At 41.6% G+C, this 23,415-nt stretch overlaps 1 protein-coding gene across 1 annotated transcript in view; it reads right to left on the bottom strand.

Moving 5' to 3' along the window:
* The window catches only part of MIDEAS (mitotic deacetylase associated SANT domain protein), a 74,878-nt gene extending 53,790 nt beyond the window's left edge, over window positions 1-21,088 (bottom strand). The window contains exon 1 of the mRNA XM_006272553.4: window positions 20,911-21,088. The gene's annotated coding sequence lies outside the window, so the exon portion shown is untranslated. The remainder of the gene's footprint in view (window positions 1-20,910) is intronic.
* Between the last annotated feature and the right edge of the window lie 2,327 nt (window positions 21,089-23,415).

The raw sequence follows: 23,415 nt of genomic DNA on the forward strand, positions 1-23,415 counted from the left end.
GGTGCATACACTACAACCTCAGAATTTCACCTCATCTCTTTCAATCAATGTCAATACTTCCCTGCTTTCCTTGTGGGACATTCTAGAACAGCAGAAAGAAGTCTCACAGAGCAACTTCTACGTAGATAAACGGCGTGTGCTGTAATTAATAGCAAGCCAATTCTTCCTACAATACACAAGATAAATCGAGTAACAGCAATGACCTTCAGACTGCAATTTTACAGAAACCTCTCAAAGCTCAACACATGCTCTACTGAATAAATATTTTGGCTTTCACTTTGCTCTGGATATACCAAGAGAGACTCATATAAAAAGAAGTTTTTAAAGAGGCAATCAGTGAAGGGGAAGTGGGGGAATTTCTCTAGTGCTTAATGACCTGCATTTTTTCCCTTAAAATAATTTTTCACCTCCATTATTCTCCTTTTACTTGCTTAAAATGGTGACTATTTTTTTAAAGAGGAAGTGGTTTCCCTCCTTCCCTCTCTCCCTTTTTTAACTTTAGAAATATCAAATCTGACCTGTTTTTTTTCCCCTCGAAGATTTTCCTAGATATTACAAAGCAGCTTATTAAGCATTGTTCACTTTAGTAGAGCAGCAGTGGAGGGGAGGGCTGAATATTTCACAACAAGCACACTTATACCAAAGATGCATCAGGCATTGGAGTTAAATAAATATTTGTTTCCAGCAGGAGCTAAGCACACTTTCCCTGCTCAACTTTCAGTATCTCAACTCTTGCAGTGTCATAATGTCACTAACTCTCTAATCACTCTTCTGAGCTGCAGTGCTAGTCTTAAAAAAGGAAAATGCCTCTTGCCTCCCTCCCCTCCCACAAATTATCAGTGTCTTTATACTTTCTAATGCAGCAAAACCAAACATAAGATCACTTCCATCAGTCCACTTTCCCCCTCCATTAACCACCTCTATAAGCAGAGCTCGAGGGGGACGTATCCGAGGTTGGGTCTGCACTGTGGGTTCTGCTTTTTTTAAAAACACACTCTAGCTCTCTGCAAAAAGGACTGAGGAAGAGAAAGGGCATCCCTCGAACAAGAACTCCCAAGTTGCGGTTCCAATTCCCAGACCTACTACTGTGCATGAAGAAGGGGCCTGAAGAAGGAGCGGGCATTGGTGACCAACACAGCACTTGCCAAGTACTGTGGGAATGAGTTTGTACAGTTAACTGATCACTCAGTACTTAAAAGTACATGCAAGAAATATGTTTTTTTCTGGCATCTGGTTACAAATTGGCTGTGCATAATACAAGTTGCATGATGCCTTGCCTAGAATCCTTTCTGGGAAGCCCAGCACTTGAAAGGTATCATTCCCAGAGCTCTCCTTCCAGGTCAAAACTTACCACTATGACCTAACAAATTCCATATGTGAATCTAATACACAATAACAAGTACTTATGACCATCTGGTAACTACACTATACTTAACTAATCTTTGAGGTGCCCTGCACTCTCACTTGGGTCCATGGGGCTTGCCTGGTGCATCAGTATTACTATTTTCAGGACACTGTAGACCTAGCAAGGCTGAGACCATTCTGATCAAAACAGCAACCTGAGAGACCATGCCCTCTCTTCTGAGATTCAGAGAAGACTCGTATGATTACAGGACAAATCTTTTGATGCAAATGATGTTTAGGACTACTACTTCACATCTCAGAAACATACAGCATCATTTTCACTCCACAGACTTTACCTACTAAAGAAAGCCTCCTTTTACCTTGATGATAGGGACTGAAAACATGTTGTCCAAGCCAACTTCTTCTAATAGCCTTGGCTACTTACAGCAGTATAATTGGAAATACCATTCACATTTTATCCGAGACGGGACAGTTTTGGTTTATATTTCTGTTTGCTTGCTTGTTTTTGTTTTTAACATTGGATTTAAGTATACAAAATCAATCCCTGGACTTTAGAGCACAGCACTTTGGTCAAATGCTCTAGAAAGCATGCCTGTAACTACTAAATATTTCCCAGATTTGTACTTGATTTCCAAATTCCACATTTGAAGCTAAAAATTAATTTCCATGTTCTGGAGGATGGATACTTTCCTGGTCCCTCTGGGCTGGAACAAATAAGTTGTTTTGGTCACTAAATTTCAGCTCATACAGACTACTCATAAAACAGAGAAGGAGGCTTTTTGCTTGTTTATCATACTAACATTTGGATTCTTTTAGTGACCATGATCTGTAACTTACAACCATCCATCAAACTGACTCTGGAATACTCTTCTCAGCAAATTAATTTCTTGGACATCATTGTGAAAATTTACAGTGGCTATAACACCACCACACTGTATCAGAAACCAACCAACCATGACAGCAATCTCCACACCAGGAGCTCTCATTCTAAACATACCACTAGATCCACTGTGTATAGCCAAATTCTACATTACAACCATATCTGCTCTGACTGGGATGCACACATTAAGGATCTGGAGCAGGGATTCCTACAGTTACAATATAATCCTAAAATAGTAACTGCTCAAATCAACAGAGCCAGACTCGGACACCATTCTGGCCTGCTACACTGCCAACCCCCCCAGACAAGGACAACAGAATCCTTTTGGCTGACACCCACAGCTCCTCAAGATTAAATACCTTAGACACATCATGAATAACCTCCAGCCCCTCTTGGAAAATGACAACCGTCTCAAGGCAGCCATGGGGGACAAACCTGTCCTGGCTTACAGGCAGCCCTTCAACCTCAAATGGCATCTCTCCAGCAAAAGACTACCTCCTATGCTCACCAAGACACCAGAGACCTTGCTCCAGGCCAGATGCCAGTTGTGTCCGCTCACAGACCACATCATCACTGAACCAAATAATATCGAATATAACATCTGAAGTTCATTTATCTGCACCTCTACCAACATCACATGCTTACAGTGCCCCTCTGCCATCTAACAGCATGATCCCTACATATATGAATGAATAAACACTGATCTAACAGTAATTCTAGAAAGACACACAGGGCTGCAGCAGAACACTTTAACCTCCCTGCCCATTCTGTTATTGCCCTCAGAGTGGCTGTTCCCAGACAACAAAACTTTACAAACTTGAATGAGAAACTGCAGAACAAGAAGTCATTCACACGCCAGACTGAGTTATGTATGGTCTAAACCAAGACTATGGATTCTTGTCCTATTACCTGAATTTGCTTTTTTAACCCCTACGTCCCTCAATGGGTTAAATGCTTTTCTCCCTCCTAGCCACCAGCAGTGCCTCTCCTTTTTCCTCCCCTCTTCTTTACCCTTTGTATTCTAATCATTGCTTTCTATTTAGAAGCTCTGCTTCCTGCAGTCCTTTCACAGCATCTGAAGTAAGTCCTCCACTTAGGAAAGCTAATACTATACATCTCTGATTTAGTTAGTCTTTAAGGTGAAAATCTACCCAGCTTTCTGCCTGACTTCAGACTAACACAACTACCTACTGTCACGACCCAAAGTTGTGGTTTTTGTTTGTGTGTGCTTCGGCACCGCTAAATTACGTTCCTGCCTAAACTGTAGCTTTCTTTGCACGATAGAGTTCTCTGCTGCGGGAGAGAACTCTGGTGCAACGGGGGATTTCCCGCCAAATTACAGCTTCTTTGCATGGTGCATTTCTTTTGCATCTTAGAGATGTACGGTGCAAAGGAGTTCCCGCCATTTGTATTTGGATTCGCACCACATTATTGGCCAGTTCTAAATGTAGGCACACGTGGCGGCTAGCTATTGGCTTGCTAGCTGTACAAAAGGCTTGAGTGGTTTCCGCCCAAGTTGGAGGACTTCACGAACACCAGGAGGAGGAGACTTCACCCAGTGTGAAGATCTTTAAGCACTGCGGATCCTTACGGACCCAACGCTTTTCTTAAGCAGGCAATAGAGGCTTAACAATTGGACCCACGGAGCTTTAACTACTCCAGAGGGGAAACAAAAGAACGAACCGCCTCTAGCCTCTCCCCGTCGCCGAGCGCAATCCAAGACGTATCCCTTTCCTGTAAACCCAACTTTTGAACCCACGGAGCCTAAACAACTCCGGGGGACCAGGGAACCGAACTGAACCCGCGGAGCCTAAACAACTCTGTGGGAAAGAACTGACCAAACCCGCAGAGCCTAAACAACTCCGTGGGAAAGAATTGACCGAACCCGCGGAGCCTAAACAACTCCGTGGGAGCAACCGAATTTGTCGTAGTCCTCCAGCGAGGATTTAAGCGGAGCTGCACCTGGAAACCTGTCCAGCCTACACCACTACCATCTTTGGGTGTAAGTAAATAATCTTTTCAATCAACCACTACGCGTTTATGACTAATTCTAGCTCGCCACCGGTTTTCTCTGACCCCGCGTGCCCGGGCTGCTGGCCACAGCCCGCGTGCGCAAAGATGGGCCGCGGATCGCCCCTCCTGACTCGCACTTGGCAGCGGGATCGGGGCCCGGCCCGCACACCTACCTCTCCATGATCCATATAGGTCACGGGTATCAGAGTTGCAAGAAGACTACACCAATACTTTTCTTAGAGGTATCCATAAGCAACTCAGTTTTGTACTCAGCTTCATGTGCCAGGGCCTCCTTAATGAACTGAATAACACTGCACACAATAAAAAACTTTTCAGGCCTTGTTATCTATCACAGGGCAAAAAAAAAAGTATAAACAGTGGGCTTCAAGTGCAGATGATTTTCCTACCCACATTGACTGCTTTGGAAGATGCACAAAAATGGCATGAACTTTGCTAACAGATGAAGAAATAAAAGAAGTTTTAATATCTGGCTGTTCACCATGGGCATATGCCATTTAATGGTTACCTACAAATGAGTTCGTACTGTTTTTTTCTTCATGAAAAATAAAGAAGACCTGAAAAGATTTATACTTTGTGCAGGTAGGTGATGTTATTTGGTTGTTCATATGTCTGATACCCCTCCCTCAAAGTATAAAGAATTGCAAAATTTTATCCTCCCCAATTCTGCCTGAGAGGCTTCTGTAAACAAGACAGATTAACATTTTAAAGTAACTTGTTTTCAATAATAAACTTTAATCTGCAATAGAAATTCTGCCTGTGTAAATGTTCAGAATACTGAGACACAAATGGTAGAAGCTTTCTTTTAAAGTCACTTCCCAGATAGTACCATTGACAACTGCCAGACGAATCATACCCAGTGAAGCTCACATCAGTTTCCTTCCATGCTAAGATTTTAACAGAGGAAGGGATATGTTTGTGTGCTCTTGTTCTTATATGCCAACTCTACTGGATGAATGGTGATAGTTATACCTAACAGTAAACCAGGTGCAGAGAGGTTATAATAGTAGGGAAGGAGGGTTTCTAAAGAGTTAGCAGTTGTTACTGTCAGTTTTCAACCCCATTTGCTGTGGTCTTCCCAGCCACTGACCGTAAAACAGAGTCATCTGCCAGAACAGTGTCAGTGCCATTCAAAATGCTACTGTGCTTCTGTACACAGAATTTGCTTCCCAGCAAACTCTTTCCTTGATTTTCATATTTAATATTAGCTACATATATGGAAAGCTAGATTATCTATACAATACATATTGGAGAATAGCACACGCAGCATGCTTTAGCAGCTCATGCTCTAGACTAATTCTAAATGAAAGCTATAGCTACTTTCAATAAAGTAGATGACACTCATCATCAGGGACCCTGGTTTACTCTGATTAAAAATAGCAAATTCTCTGATCAAACCCCCCCCCAAATCTGTGTTTTTCCAAGATTAAAATGAAACTCCACTAATTTTATTATATATATATATATATATATATATATATATATATATATATATATATATATATATATATATATAGGTATCAGTTGAACACAATGTTTTATTGATATATTTACAATTTTAAAGCAAGTTGGAAGCCTACCAGTGCCTCAATCACTATAATAAAATACATTCTAAATACCTATATATTTTGGTGCTTGATTTGGGGTTTTTTATCATGGAAAATCAGAGCTTCCCCTGCCTCCTTGGCTCACCAGGATGTGGGTCCAGCTGTGGCTGCACTTGGCAGCAGCAGGGGCAGTGGTGTGGAATTGTGCCTCTGCTGCTGCCATGGCACATGGTCGCGGTGGCCCCCAGGGGCAGGGCAACCCCAAGCCCACAGCAGCCAGCCTGCATCTGCCCCCACCCCGTGCACAAATCTGAGGACACATGCCCCCCCATGCCCTCGCAGGTGTGTGCACGGTGGCAGGGAACCAGGTCCCCTGCTGCCCCCCAGATGCCCTCGGCTCCATCCTGCTCCCTGCCCAGGCCCTGCAGCCATGCATTTCCACCCCGGCCCCGGGCCCTAAGCCCCAGGCCACATGCACCACCCCAGATGAGCAGTGCCCCCAGCCCTGCCTAACACTCTCCCTCCCTCCCTCCCTATGGGGGCCTCAATCCCTGCCCTCTCCCATTTATGTGGCACCCCCTGCCTGATTTCCACATTTTTCTCCTTAAAGAGAAAATCCACATCTTCCCCCTAAAATGAGAACATCTGTGTTTTTCTGCATTTTTCCATGGTGAACAGAAGACCTGGATCCCTGCTCTTCAGTGACTGTGGACCACCAATCTGCCACTGAACTAACTTTTCCAGGCTGAACTCAAATGTAATGAGGAGACCAACATCTTGCAAAACTATTATATGCTTAAAACCCTGAAGTAACTATTGGCTGCACATCACAGTATGACATTCCATAAAAATAATATTGTAACAAGAAGTGAGACTAGGACTAAGATGGGAACATTTGTCACATGGCAAATCATTAAAGCCCTCTCATCTCTATTGCTGCCAACAAGAAAGGGTGACAGAGAACCTACCTATCCTTGTGGTGACTTCTGATTAAGCTTCCTCTTAGATACCTGCATCCGAAGTTATTACACTCTTCTTCTTTGCAAAGGGTCACTATGTCCTGCCAATTCATCAACTCCCAAAATAAACTTGTTGAGTAACTAAAGATGTCAATAGCTTTTCACATTCTCTCCATGCAGACAACATCGTACAGCTGAGATGGTAACTCAGATACAAAGTGGATGTTTCATACTTATTCACAGAGGAGCATTTTCCAATGCAATTGTCATTTGTAATATCCCTAGCACCTTAACAAGCCAATTCACATTTTCCTAGGACTGACATTTTAAACAAGGAAAACACATCGATAATTTAAATTCCATCAGGACACGACAACAGTTTTTTTCAAGCCAGGACTATCCCTGCCAAATCAAAGTTTGGTTGCTGTACACCTAAATCGTACGTACTTGGTCCCTGAAGTGGAATCCAGAACTCTGAAGCTGAGTACCTATATTTCTTATAGAGAGCATAAAGAGGATTAGGCAACTCAGAAATAGCCAGCGCCCTGAGCAGGAAACAACCTAGAACAAGCTAACAGCGAACAAGGATGAATGGAGCATGTGTATGAAATCCCACCCTTTTCAGGATCTTCGCCACTTGGGGATCTGCAGCCTAGAATCCTTTCCCGAACAATTCCTGAATGCTTACAACTATTTCTTCCAAAACAGAGCAGGGCAAGTTTTTAAGATGTGGGAGGGATTTTACATGTAATATAATAGCCTTGAACAGGGGTTGGCAGGGCCTGCTGTGAAACCCAGGATCCCAGGGCCCTGTCTGTGGCAGGCTGGTGAGCAAGAGCTGTGCCAACATAGCCCCATTTGCCCTACAGCTGCTTGTCCCATCACAACCACCACAGGCACTGCCTCCACCACAGCATGCAGCCACTTGGCCCACGGTCACTTGCCCAACCACTGCCACTTGTGCCAACACCAGCCCTGAAGCTGGCCCTGCTGATCTGTACCAGGGCACAGCGTAATTTTGACTCCCCTGATATACAGGAATAGTCCCATAAGCAGGGGTTAGAACCCAGGACTTTGCCCCCTTAGGGAGATGCTCAAAACAGTAGACTACAGTTGGTCCAATGAACTGAATTATTTTCTACACAGTGGCACAGATTCAACAGGAAAGATAAGGAGTGTCCTACGCACAGAACAACCCATCTCTTGGTTATCCTGGGAGGTGGTAAAGGCTAGTTTGAACTCCCTCACACTGAGGAGGAAATTAAATGCAAGTCTCTTACTTTATGTTTTAAAAGGAACCAGATACAACTGCATTTCTGTAGGGTCCCAATCCTGTGGGGGTGGTGTACATTTGGAGTGTTCCAAGATCAGTATGGACATCAAGAGACAGGCATAGGACCATACAGTTTCTGAATCCTAAATGAACTTGGATATAAGCTAGGAACCAACTTTCTCAAACTAGGACAGCATAAGCATGACTCCATGTAGTTTGTGAACTAAAGACAAAATAAAGTCCTCTAGCATTAGGTGGCAGCTAACCAGGGCTTTTTGGATCAAAAATTTGTTGTGCCAAAGTCCTGCGTTAGGTGTTTTAGATCTACCCCTATATGCTACTATGTACTCTCCGAGTTATGATGTTCTTCGCTTCTCTCACAATTGCTTCTAATTCATTTAAACAAATCATTGCACATAAAGTACATAGCATCTTCCATGAAAGAATCTCAAAGCACTTTACAATAAGCAATTAAGCCTTACAACAGCAATGTTAGGCAGGTAATTATCTCCATTTTACAGGGAGGTAAATGTAGCACAAGAAGGGTAAATTACTTGTCAACAATCACGTAAAAAGCAACTGGGGAACCTGGAAATAAAACACTTCCTAGTTAAGCTCTATGACCATTAGGCAATACTCCCACCCTACAGAGTGCTGTTAGTTTCTCTATCAACTATATTTATGATTTCCTATATTAATCTGATGGTATGCAAATTTAAAATTCAAGTCTGTATGAGATCCAATTGCCATGTTTGAAAAACTTTGGCCCTTTTACTGGCCTTTTATTCAGGGAGAAAGAGGAAAAGATTTTTTAAATCTTAAATTCACAACATGCACTTCAACAGACAATTTTAATTGCATAGCAAGCAGCCCATTGTATTATCAATGCAGATGAAAAATCAATCAATTAAAATAACACAGGATACAACACTTTTCCAAAAACATTTTCAGGAACAACAGCAATATCAAGTAAGGAAAGTTAGAGGAAAAGGAACTTGTACAGCAATAGCACTGGCAATTGAATCTCAGAAAATAAGGTAACTTCAAAGGACAAGATGAAAAGAACTTTGTGTCAGGCTTCTGTTAAACTGGAGGAGAAAGAGACATGGAAAATAACTGTAGCTTGAGAAGAGAGAACAGGTAATATGTTTTCATACAAAATCTTTAAGGCTAAGTCAGTGACTACTGACAGGAGCCTGTGGTCACCTCTTATCAGATTTCCTACTATATTAAATACATTAGAACATAAAGAATGCCTCACCCTCAAAACGGAGAAAATTTTAGGCCCGGGTCTTGCAGCTAAACCCATATGCATACTGTAATCTCCCTGCACAGATCTCTAGTCACAGGACTGTGGCTTTAGCTAGCAGACCATTTCCTTAACTGTGCTTTTGACAGAAGAGGTAGCTACAAATCCCAGAAGAGTAGTTTAATACTGGCTGTTTTAATCTAAAGAATATTAGAAGTTGTAGTAGAAGCAGAGTGGTTCAAATCTGTAAATAAATTCTCAAATAAAAAAAAGGGGCAGTTTGGCTCAAGAATTTTCCATGCTATATACCCCAGAAATTAGAAAGGAAATAACATCTCTCTCCCTCTTCTCATGCTACAAAGAATAGCAGCAATTTTCTTAAAAGCAGGCTAGACTAAGAGATGTGAAATATTTCTATTTAACGTCTATCACCAACAACCTACAGAAAATTCTCAAACAGGGACTGGTGGAACACAGACACAGATGTTAGTTCTATTTAATTTTTACAGCAAAGGTTTCTCACCTAAAATCATATTTTATTTTGAAAAGGGGACATTAAGGACTGAAAGGCACAAAACTAAACATTACACTCTTTTTTACGTCCTACAGATATTTTCTGCAATTTGACACAAAAACAAAGGCTGCAAAATTGTTGCATTCTAGCTCTTTAGCAGAGTAATACCAACAAATCAGGGGAACTACTTTTTATGTTTTTGGTTTTGTTTTTTGGGGTTTTTTCGTTTATCAGCCCCACAATACTTCCAATTTGTTATTTTACGAGTAGTCAAGAAACTACTCATTGTGGTTAAGTACTTGAATTTGGGGTTCCAACTATATGATACTAACATTTTCGTTTAAGGAGACATTAAAATATTTTATCCAAACATTAACCTACCTATTTGCTATTTAGTTTTGCAAGTTTACCTGACACAAACAGACTACTCTGTATTTATCTTAAACAAAAATCAATAGTAATTTCATATTAGCAAAAAATACAATTAGTCAAGATAGGATTATCATATGTGTTTAGCCCTGTCATCCTTTGATGTCTTGCCACTGAAAGAGCAATTCTGTTCACACACACACAGTTGGACACTGGCATGGGCGAACCAGGCAGCCACCCAAGGCCCAGGCAGAAAGGGGGCCCAAAATGGTAATTTAAAAATTATCATCATCATTATCTCTGGCAAAGGGGAGCCTGATAGAAAAGTTCACCCAGGGCCACCAGGAGTCTAGGTACGGTGTTACACACACACACACACTCCAATTTAGCCCAGAGCCAATTACATGGCTAGCATGTTGTTATATATGCATCCCAAGCAAGGAGTGTTTTGTGACTTTAGTTCTTTTTTATTATCCATGGGAACTATCAAAGTATACTGGTCCTTTAAATAGCCTCTCAATGCACATGGCCAGCAGTTGTTGATATTAACAGGTATTTGGGTCAGTGCCTTTGGTCTCACACCTGCCTCCTAATGGCTCTGATAGAGGTGTCTTGTAGAGAAATCTCTGAACTTACTAAACAGCAGCAACAGAGCCAAATGAAACATTTATTCTTGCTCTATAAAATACAACAACGTTACTCTAATAGTTGTATCTGCTTCTTTAAAATCGGGCCTCAAAGGATTTCTGATATGTTCTAGTGTACATTTTAACAACTTTATTTAATCATGGTCAAGCTTATTTCAGTTTAACAGAAAATATATCCTAGAATATATGCACACACAAGTAAAATAGTTCACCTTTCACTGTCAGTAAACACTGCGTTGGAGGATTTAATTTCCATGCTCAGATAGTTTATTAATAGTAATTATTATTAATAATAAAATGCTGTGGAAGAACTGTAAACACAGGGAGTCAAGCCCAGATTTTTTTCATACCTCTTTCACTAACAATGTAATATTTAACATCTCTGGACCATAGCGTAAGTCATACGTTAAACTAAGAAAATATACTTATCTTAATAAGTCTTGAGATCATTAGATATGATTAAAAATAACTCATCAGAAAAAGTAGTTAAATAAAATTAAAGAAAAGCTAAAGAAAATGGAAATGTTAAGGAGCGGTTCTATATCCACTTCACACTTAGAACAGTCAGTGACGTCAATGAAAGTCTTGTACATGAAGCACTCGCAGAATCAGGCTCAACAAATGGATCCTAATTATTGAAGAGCGACAAACAAAAATAAAAAATATGTTTGACTATTTCTTTCAAACTTGTTTTAAGGCAAGAAGATGGCTGAAAGGCATATGTCTTGCAGTTGCAAGCTCCAAATAAACGTAAAGAGGAACAAAGTCACAAGTTTTACACACACCTTGAATTGTAACATCAAATGTAATACAATAATATACAGGTAACCCCCACTTAACGCTGTTTCGCTATAACACTCATTTTAAATTGATACCCGTTTCCACTTAGCGCTCAGTGAGTTTCGTTATAACGCCTGCAGTTGCCATCTTGGGTCATTAAAACTTTCAGTTTCGCTTAACACACAGTTTTTCAGGAACCAATTAAGAGTGCTAAATGGGGGTTGGCTGTAATCAGATTATTAGCTGAATCCATACATTCCCCAGTGTGTTTAAATGAAATCAGAACTGGAAATGTAGTATTCTGCAGTGAGATTTTTGCAAAACTGTAGAGGATATTAGACAATGTCCAAGAATCATGGACAAGTAGGGTTGGAAGGGACCTCAGGAACTCATCTAGTCCAGCTTCCTGCTCAAGGTAGGATCATCTCAGTCTAAACCACCCCACACAGATTGGTATAATTTGCTCTTAATGCTTCCAAGGACAAGGTAGCCTGTTCTAATGCTTAAACACCCTTACAGTAAGAAATTATTCCTAATATCCAATCTAATTTCCCTTGCTGCAATTTAAAACTGTTACTCCTTGTCCTGTTTCCTACAGCCATAAGAAGTTATCAATTTTTAGGATTCCAATTCTTCACCTGTATAGATGGAGCAATTGATGATTTAAAAACTTATTTTCCAATTTACTGAGCTTTGTCTTTTTTAACAGTTATTTGAAAAATATTCAAACACAATTAGTGATAGAATTTTCTGCTGTTTAAGAAACACGCGTGTTGTATCCAGTGTGAGTTTTTAAGGACCAAAGTATGATCCTCTTACTCAAACAAAAAATATTTTCAAATACTACCTTCCACTTAAAGGGGTTTACTTCTGGGGTAAGTTACCATTCAGTATCTGTAAGTATTACAGTCTCACCCAGTTGTCAATAGCCTTTTCAGGCTACAGGCCATAAAGACCAAGCTCAGGTCAGAGAAGGGCAGGAAGGTGCTACGACCAGACTACTACCAAATACCACCAAAGCTCCACGTGTCCAAGCTGGATACAAAGGCTCCACAGGCTGGATCTGACCTATATGCCATAGGTTACCACCAAGCCTGGGTCTAGACTTACATGAGGTCTACTTTAAATTTCTTGGATGTTGCATTTTTAATAGTTCTCTAATTCTCAAATTCTAAGTTGACAGACAAGCCAAAATTGTTTATAAAATAAAATTAAACTCTCACATTTCCATTCGTATACAGTAAAAAGAGCCCTAGTCAATACAGAATAGCAGGTTTTAATACTGTTTCTAGAATATTTTGCTTCTGCTGAAAAGAAGAAAGCATATGTAAGCAGCAAACAAGCAGAAAAGTTAAAAAAAGCCCTCACACTATTAAGGATATATTAGTGCAATGCGAAATGACAAACATCTCCTTGGTAGCTCCTTCTCATATGGAGTTTGAAAACCATGGATATACAGGCTGTGAAGACCACTTAAATTTTAAGACCAAACTAGCCTGTTCTAGGATCCTGCATTTAGCACTGTGACACTAAAGCACCATTAACAATATTATTTCTGGGCCACAGTGCCCACTCTGGGCAAAGCGCTGTCCAAACTCCTGAAGAAGACAGTTTCTGCACCAAGAATTCCACAGTCCAAAAAGAAACAAATATGTTATGCCTCAGAAATAATTGATTTCTTAGAACTTTTTATCCAAGTATTCCCAAAGTCTGTTACAAGCATTTACTATGCCTTAAAATACCCTGTGAGGATACTCTCTCATCAGGCACTGAAAAATTGTGCAATTTGCACAAAGTTAAGTGTTTTGCTGACTTCCCAGCAAGGGGGCATTATAGTATGACTATGTATATATAGAGTACTATCTAGATGCAGTTTGTCAGAAAAAAATATATAATGAAACAGTTTTCTGCTGGAATTTGTTAATTTACTAAAAGCTAACCATTCTATCCAAACTATAATATTTCAATTAAATTCTAACAGAAAACTACCTTGCTTCCTGCCAGTTTATCCACTTGTTGGCTTTGACATCCCTGACTTCTAGGCCAGGCTCTGGGACACCCACAAGTCAGACTGCTTGGAGTTGCACAGAAATTAAGCTGCACCAAGAATGTCAAAACATTGGAGTTTTGTTCAGAATTTAAACAAAATCAGTTTTGAAACAGCAGTATCTTTTGTTAAATCTTTCACCACCCAAGCCTACTAACCTCTAGGAACTTAAAGAACTCTGCTTTCAGTAAGTACCCAATGAGCAAGGACAATATATAAGGAAGAAGGAATGAAGTCTGAATGTTGTATTGCCCTGGCCTGCTAATTGTATGTTCAAATACTAAACTTTGTATAAAAATGCATCAGCTCCTCCAGGTATATAAAAAAAAAAAAATCAGAAACAAAATATATTGACGGGAAAGGGAAACAAAAAATGACTAGGGACATAAACCGGTTTAAGTGATCAGAAACTGGTTTAAACCTGTAACAGAACAGAAGCTCAGTGCAAAACCAGTTTCAAAATGGCTGAAACCAGTTTAAAATAAACCTGGTTAAATGTAGTATCAGACTTAACTGGTTTGGGTCAAATCAGTTCATGAAACTTGTCCCAGACCCCTTCCTGGGACAAGTTAAATCAGAGTCCCAGCATGCTTTCCAGTCCTGGGCTGGGCTGTCTGCTCCAAAGAGCAGGGCTGGCCCCGGCCCTCTGCTCCCTAGCTGGGGCACTGAGGGCTGGCTGACAAGGGAGGGGAGGCAAGCCCAGCTGGGGATTCAGCAAACCCCAACTGGGGTCTGGGACAAGGGAGGAGGGTTAAATACCCTTTCCTCCTGCTCACATTTACTGGTGGCTGCAACTGTGGACTACAAATCCGAGAGGCACCTGGAAGCAGGAAGAAGTGATGAGCAACCCTGCAGAGTCCTGCTGCTGTAAGTCTGGACTGCAAATCCTAGAGAACTTGGGGGCAGCAGGAAGAGGAAGTGAATACACAGCTAGAGAGTTGTGCTGTAGTACCCCCTGGCTTCTGGCCTGAGCCACTGCAGGCATATGGCTGCATTTCTTGAATCAAAGGTAAAAGTCTGTTTATTTCTGCTTCAGTTTAATCTGTGCAATTTAGACTAAACTGCAAAGACTGAATTGATTCAGCCTCAGGCTTTTTGACTGTCTGTACCTAGCCCATAAGAACACCAATGCTATTAGATCTAATGGCCAAAAGCTGTCATGTGTTCCAACAGCCTCTGAGCATGTCAATGGCAGACCAGGAAGGAAAATTCTAGACGCTTTCCAAAAACATTTTCAACTCACAGATATATGAAAGCTATGTTTTAAGCAACTGTGATCAGGAACCTGGAGAAACAATACATCAGAATATTGCAAACTGCACAAAATGGCTGACTCATACAATTATCAAATCCTAAAGGATGATGTAATTCACAACAGATTACTAATAGGAATGACAACCACAGGAACTTAAATCAGAAAGCTCAGACAGCTACAGACATGTGCAAGACATGAACAAGATCATAACCAAAGGCAGAAAAGAAGTGGAACGTAAGACTTCAGTGAAAATACTCAGGAAACCCAAATGATCCTGGAGCCAAGCAGTAGGGCATCTTTTCACTTCAAACAATACAGATTTGTTCATTATTGTAAACTACTATTCAGAGTGCTGTAACTAAATGAATTGTCACACATCACCCAAGTGACCATCACAAGCAAAGCAATGAAGCACTTCAGCAGATATGGTATCCAAAATTGTCTAGTTTCAGAAAACAAATAGGTTCTTTTGCAGGGAGTTGTGCAATTTATCTGGTAATGGGAGTTTAGTCATAACAAGACATCAAACTTCAGCCATCCAAAAGGCAAAGCCATATCAGCATTTAAAATTACTTTAATAGTTAAAAGGCCTTAACAGCAGCCTATTAAGTTCTACCCACATTGTTTGGTACCCGAGTACATCAAGCTCCCGCATTATTACAAGTAGTGGTGGAAGAAAAAATGAACCCGTTGAGAAACATGTAAAAACCAAACCACAACTACAGATAAGCTAAAAAACTTCTAGAACTGTATCCAGAAGACCCTGTCAGGATCAATTTTTTTCCTCAAAATAAATCATACACTTGGAAGTAAGCTACACGTTAGATAAAGCCTCATCCATAACATGTTGCATTGGAGGGACATGTTCACTAACCCCACCCCCAAACTGCCACAAACTCAAGATATAGACGTGTGTGGAGGACCCTGGAATATAAACCACAATGAAACTTGATCAACAAGACAAAAGGAACAAGCTGAAAATCAATCATGAGATATCAGAAAAGACTCTCAAAATACCGCATTACCAAATTAACCATATCCAAGAGAGTATCCTCTCAATACAAACTTCTGCAAGGTATACACAAGACTTTGTATGAGACTAAAGACATGAAAGAACAACGCTCCCAAAGAACAACGCTCCCAAACCCAGAGGAAAATACCTTTGTCTCGAAGCAAGTTAATGGTTAGCTTAGAGAGAGAGAGAGAGAGAGAGTGCGTGTGTGTGTGTGAGAGAGAGAGATCTAGACTGTTAAATATGTAAGCAGATTATGATTATTTTTCTGAAATAAAAGATGACAAGAAGGATATCGCAATAGATAATCATACTGCCATATATCTCTGGAGGCCTAGTAATGTAGAACCATAGAAAGAGAGGGCTGAAAGGGACCTCAGAAGGCCATCTAGTGCAACCCTCTGCTGAGAGCAGAGACAAATGTTGTTTAACCTGCATTTAGAAACTTCAAGTGACTGAGACTGCACATCTAGATCCTCTAGACCAGCGTTTCTCAACCCCTGGGTTGCAACCCAAAAGTAGGTTGCAATTATATATGAAAGGGTTGCAAACAAACTTTAAAAATGGATTCTCCTTTAATAGAGAAAAAACATGGCAAACTGGCTTTTCCCTTGCAGGCTGGCAGAGTTCCAGCTGCAAGGGGCTGCTGGGAGCACGCTTTGCCCTCCACACACCCACCCCTTGCCCCACAAGAGTGGGGATGGTACCTGAGGGCAGGAGGAAGGAGGTGGGGCAGCGGGTTAGGAGTGGCCATCAATATTTACATATGCATCCCAGTACAAAAAAGGTTGAGAGCCACTGCTCTAGATAATCCTGTTTCCAGTGTATAACCACCCCCACAGCTAAAAAGGTCTTTCTGATGTCAAACCTAAATCCTGTTTGTTGCAACTGAGGCCCATTATTGCTTACATATGTGGAGGAACAGCACATTATGTCTCCCTTTATTTCTGTGCACACAACAAGACAACAGCAAAGCCAAGAACAGAGACCAGGAGTCCTGGTTCTTAGTCTTCTGCTTTAAATCATTTGTAATATTTAGCCCTACAGTTGCCTTTTTATATTGCAGAACTCAAAATTAATGTTCAGAGCACTTGGAAACAGAGGAAATGGAGGAGTGCAGGAAGAAAGTGCATTATTCCATAATTTACACACGTCTTATTCAAATAGATTATTTTTTCAAGTGCAAAATGACTGGCTGCAGAAGCAGTAAGAGGCATTGGTACAAGGGACTGATTGTCAGAATCAATTATAAAAAGACACCAAGGAAAAAAACCTAACAGTATATATTCCATGCTATAGAAAAACCTATATGAATCTACAGCTGAGAAGAGGGTGAGGTAGTCTCTGAAGTACTGCAGCAAAGATCCAGTGACCAGAGTACAGACCCAGGATCTCTGGAGGGCTTGAACTCACATTGCAAGCTTCTGTACTACCGCATCTTCCCTGCTACTGCTACCCATGCTACACTGATTTAAACTTATTTTAAGTATTCCTGCCTGCACCACAATCTCAACTTAATTTTGCTAGGCAGACATACCCTACATGCCTGTGAGAAATTCCACTGAATTTCATGGGATTATTGGGAACCTTAAAGTTATTTTTCTGCATAAGGGTATGCAGGATTGTGGCCTAAGATCTTTTTTCACATTGGTTTTCAAGCACAAGATTTAAAAAGAAATATTTCTGTATCACAAGCACAAGCTAGTCACAGAGCATGCATTATTAAAGATTTTTAGTCCAAGTTTTCTATTTGATTCTAGTAGTGGTGTCACAAAGCAAGTCAGGCATAAGATTCAGGAAAAACTGTACAAGTACATAACAGCTTGATCACACACATCTCAAAATACCTTTATTTATTTTACTTGTACATACTGACGGTTCACCAAAGGAACATTAGCAAGGTTAGTGGGCCTAGCATTTGACCTAAATATTTTGGTTTATAAATCATTTGCAAAGCTCCAGTAAAGTTCTACTTAAAACAAACACATGACTTAGTGCTCTTTGTTCAAGAAAACTGAGTACATTTTACTTTATACACTTTATAAGCAATATTTAATTTGCAACATGGGGGAACTTACAGCAATAAAGTAATGCATATATGCCTCAAAAGTAAAATATTCCTAACGGGGTAGATTTTGGCCCCAAGATGTTATAAATAACAGTTTTCTCTTTTGTAGCACCTTTCAGAAAAAGAATGTCAAAGCACTTTTTAAGCATAGCTCAAGCCTCCTAATATTTACAAAATAGTGCAGGACTATTATTCCCATTTATAGTTGAAGGAACTGATGTAGAAAGTTTAAGCTCACGTTTTAAAAAGTACCCTCTGATCTTAAGTAGACCTATTTCTTTGGACCAAACTGGAGACACTTTAGATGTGTTATGTATAAGAGCCACTCACCCGGAGATTAAATCAGTAGAAGTTAGGGACATCCAGCACCTCTGAAAAGCAGACCTAAATTGTGCACACAAGAATTTAAGCACACCAAATAGCAGGTCCCTTTTCTAAATCTAAGCCAGCAGACTTGTCAGCAGTAAGTCAGTGAAAATAAGGGGTAGAACTGAAAAGTCCCAGCTCCCAATTCTTTTCTCTGCCACAAGATAACACTTCCTCTAGACAGCTGTGGCAGGCAGGGTGGCACACATAGACTACCTTGTCCAGAGGAGCCAGGTTGTAATCTCTACAGAGCTTTGTTCCAATTCTCCACATCATTGATAAATTTGGTTTACAGGAGAAGTTAGTCATTGCAGTCACCCAATCACAAATCCCTACATTCAGAATTAATATAAGACCCCTACAATATTAAATATCTTGAAAATCATGAGGTTATTAAGAAATAATAAAATATGCATTCTTTTTATCTGCTTCCTGGTTTTTGTGCCTCTAGGAAAACAGGGGTCATGTTTTCAAGCTTATCTGCACCCATACAGGCTAGAAACTCTGTTTTAAAAAATTGAGACGTTCATTCAAAAGATTCCTACAATAGAGGCTTTAAGAACACGAAATATTGAACAACTACTCATAAGAAAAATCTCTAGATTTGGCAGCAGTGTGTTTCCATTACATGTAATCTAGTCCTCTTCTTTATGGCTCCATTATATATGACCTAGTCCTTTTCTGAACCTTTCATATGTTGTTGCATAACAGCTGAACTATCTCCTTTGCCTCTCCCTCTCTAAACAACAGGGTAACTGAATTGTTCATTTTAATGCAAATGATCTCCTTATCCAGACCCCACCTACAGTAATATTTTTACAGCAGAACCCTACATGAGATCCATCACATTGTATTAGAAGTGACTGCTTCACATTTGCTGCTCAAATGCAGATTCCATAATCTGGCAACATCTTTTGCAATTCCAGACGCCTCGTACAATGTACAGCATCTAGGACTTCTGCAGTGGGACTTCTCCAGGAAGTGCAACATTTTCCTTCTCCATCCCATAACAGGCAGGGCAAGTATACACTTAACTCCGCTTCTCTTCACCCTCTGTACTTCTGAGGTGTTTGGTAATACTTCAGGGAGAGATCTTCCCTTGGGGTCAAAGGGCAAAGAGGAACTTGGCATTTTAGTAAGGAATAAATGCTCTTTTTTGGTATTTGCAATGCAAATCTGAGTTTTGCTCAGCACAGAAGTCTTGTGCAATAGCCTGTGTACACCCATTCGTTCCAACAATGCCTTCCTATGCAATCTTACTGTAATTACACACAGTCATACAGCTGTTGCTACTGCTCTGAGCTGCAGTATCACTCTCTAAGCAACTAATCTTAGTCCCTGCATTAGGACATTTTCCCTTTCTTTCTTTACCCTCCCTTTGCTGCTTGCCGACTACTCTATTGTGGAGCGGCTTTGCACGGTCTGCAAACCGATAAACCAGGATTAAATCAAGTTCTTATCTTGGCTGTTTTAACATTTTCAACTATTTGTTTTAAAACAAATGCCAAACAAGTCCACAGAATGCCAAGTGGGAAAATATCCTGCGGGTCTGCAACCCCACAAGGTTTTATAAAGCTGAAATAAGTCTTTGCTCACATCTATTAAAATAAAAGACTTGTAAGTATTATATAAGACACTCACATATGTGCGTGGGCGTATTGTCAGCTTTTACTGGTAAACTGCAAAGAAACAGTCCTTTTCAGTTACTGTCACATAAAAGAACTGTACAACTGAGAACAGAATGCCAGGCTGTCAGAAATAATGTGGTGAGCTGCTTTTTTCTTTCTTTAAATATGATTTCAATCCCCAAAAATGGCTGCAATATTTGCAAATCAAGGGCCACGTTGTGTTCAAGAAGTAATTAAAAATATACATATATATATATGTGTGTGTATATATATATATATTAGCTTCTTTGCTACAAGCATGAGGCATTAAAAAAGGAAACATCTAGCATGCTTTCTACAATGTACCCATGGCAAAAGCTAAAGAAGTGCAGCATATTAGCAGTCTTGCACCGAGTGCCATATATGGAGCAGACGAGTTAAGTTTTAACAGAAGCAAAAATTGTGCAAGAGGGAAGGTAGGAGGACAACATCCAACATCTTGAATGTAATGATGTGGCTTAGGGGGAGGGACAAGAGATTTTGATAGACGTCTTTTAAAAGCTTATTTTAAAAAAGACAAAAAACCAGCTCTTTCCTGCGTTTCAGGAGAAACGAGAAGGCGGGGTTTCTCAGGAGAAAGGAACTTGTGTCACTCACGGCACTTCTGCTCGCTCGGGCTTGCTTGTGCCCGGGGCCCCGGGGGGTGCAGTCAGCTGCTCCTGTCATTTGGCAGCGCGGAGGTGGCGGGGCTGCAAGGGGACACGGCCACAAAGAAACTTAGCTGCGGACCTGCCTCCTTGCTCGTCGTCCTGCACCTAGAAACTGCAGAGCACCCCGCGGGTGCCAGGAAGCGCGCCTCTCTCTGCAAAACCCGGGGGCGGAAACACCCCGACGCTGAAGCTGCTAGAGAAGAAGGTGGGGAAAGAAACTCTTGTGCTCACCTCGGCGGCAGGAGACAGCTCTGGGAAAGGGCGGAGAGGGCGAGGAAGCAACTGACAAACGCAAACTTTGTTTCTTTCTCTTCGGGACTCGCTGAAGGCGTCACTTCCTCGTGCTGCGAGGGCAGGAGCCTCCCGGGCCCCTCCTCCCCCGCCCCGCCGTGTGCCACGGCAGGGCGGGAAGCGCGAGGGGGAAACCCCCTTGCTCCGCGCTCCCTGCCCCAGCCCCTGCAGCGTGGTGAGGGCCAGGGGAGGATCCAGCCCAGCCAAGGCTGCACCCCGGATTTCCTCACCGAGTGCCTGGCCTGCCCTTAACCCAGAGACCAAACTCCTGCTCTCCTAATGCCAGTCTTTGAGGTTTGCCCCTATTCTTATTCATCCAACCATCAGTCGATGTGCTGCTGTCTCATGAGAACAGGCACACAAAGGTTTCACAATTTAAGAACAATTTTTCCAACTATTTAGTTGGTCTAACAAAAGATATCGCATCTACACAAACAACCTTGTCTGCCAAAGGTTTTTACAGCACCATTAAAACGGACTCTCCCAAGGCCCCGGTAGAGATGGACATGCTCCTTCAGCTGCTGCGCAGGCCAACCTAGAAGGAATGATGTGCTTAGGCCCATGTATAGTCCCCTGCTATAAACAAGAGCATTCAAAGCAGTAGCGATTGGGTTGCGTCCAGCTGAAGTCAAAGGGATGCGATCCACGGACCCAAGGGCTGAATTTGCTCTAATGAGCAAAGTGAGTATCAATCAGTGGCAATGCGTAGGGGGTACACAGGGGAGCATGTGCACCCCCTGAGAGTGTTGGTGCACCCCCTGACCAGCCACACTTGCCACTTAGGCAATGTGCAGGGTGGGCAGGCGGGAGCGCTGGTGCCCCCCTGCAAACACTGCCGCTTCTGGGAGTGGCTGCAGCGATCTCAGCGGCTGTTGTGGGATCACCTGGGGGGGGGACCCCTCCCTCCCCAGTCAGTAGGATCGCTCGTGGCGGACCTCTCGGCAGTCGGCAGCATCTGCCCCCCCAGTTGGCGGGACTGACTAAGGCAGCACCAGTTGCCCATGAGTATCAAGCATTGGCATTTTTACCTGTGCTTTTTGGAAAGTGCTCTGGGACCTGAATCTTTCATAAAGAGCAGCAGTGGTAACCAAGAGAAGTGGTTTAAGCTTCATACATTTAATGTGAAGGACACAACCTCCTAAAGCAGGGGGTGGCAATGTTTTTGGACAGAATGCCAAAAAACAACCACCTCAACTTGCATAAGATGTTGGCATGCCAGGGTCAGATGGCAGGGGAGCCATGAGGAGCCTGATCTTGGTTGTGGCAGTGCAGTCCCAGCCCCTTCCCTGCCATCTGCCACAAGGTGCACATGCCAAACAAAATGCCTTTGTGCGCCATGATCTGGCACCCCAGGCCTTAAACCAGGTAGGAACGTACCAGAGAACAGCTCCACAACTTGGCAAGAAGGAGAAACTGGGCTTCAGGAAGTGAACTATTTCACATAACAATGCCCATCAGAAGTATGACAACATCATAATGCAAAAGCCGTACTGTGACAGAAATGTCACAATCCCATTCCATGGTTGCCAGTGCTATGTTACCCAGAATGCGTGTGTGCTATTGTATTCTTGGAGCTGTTTTAACAGTAGGCATCTCTTAAAAGCATCCATCCCATGGGTACTAAGGATTTTCGGGTCCAAATTACAAGATGGTCACCACGAGAACAAATCAAAGTCATCACAACATGAATAGAAGGCTTTATAAATTGTTTTGTAAATATTTTGGCAGGAGCTCTTCCGTAGCTCCCTATTGTCTTCTCCAAAATCAAATCATCATATTTTTTACTGCAGCAACTGCTGTTGCTATGCTGTCATCTTTTTTTGTTATGATATCCAAGGTTTGCATAGGTGGCAGACCATGATTCTATCAGGTAGGAACAAATATCAATATATATGTACTCCCTTTTGGGTTGTTTATTTTAGTACTAAATTAAAACACAAGACATGAGAAAATTTCCTAGAAAAGTTATATAAAATCTTTGAGTGTTTGTAGCTATATCTTGTACTGGAATAGCGACAGCTCTGACAAGTAGGATTGTGCTGAGTCACAAATTTGAAGCAAAGATTTAAGATGCAAATACCTACATTCTGCAAAAAGTAGAACAGATATTCAGTAGGTGGCACTCTTTTCACTGAGTCAAAGCTGAACCAATGTCCCAGCCCCTTTCCTCTGTCTGAAGACAGTACATCCGCATTGTGGGAGAGTGTTTTATGCTACTTGAGTTGCTATCCTTTGGAATAAACACCTGAACTCTTTTTTGTCATGACCCAAAGGTATGATTTTGTGTGTGCTTCGGCATTAGAATTATCCCCGTGGGATTACAGCTTCATTGCACGGTGGAGTTTTGCTGAATAGAGAACCCGTGCGCAAGGGAAAAGTTCCCGCCACTTTGCAGCTGTCTTTGCAGGGTGCATTTCTCAAGTTGCGACAGAAATGCACGGTGCA

This window comes from Alligator mississippiensis, chromosome 2 (genome assembly GCF_030867095.1).
Source record: "Alligator mississippiensis isolate rAllMis1 chromosome 2, rAllMis1, whole genome shotgun sequence".
Taxonomy (NCBI): Eukaryota; Metazoa; Chordata; order Crocodylia; family Alligatoridae; genus Alligator; species Alligator mississippiensis.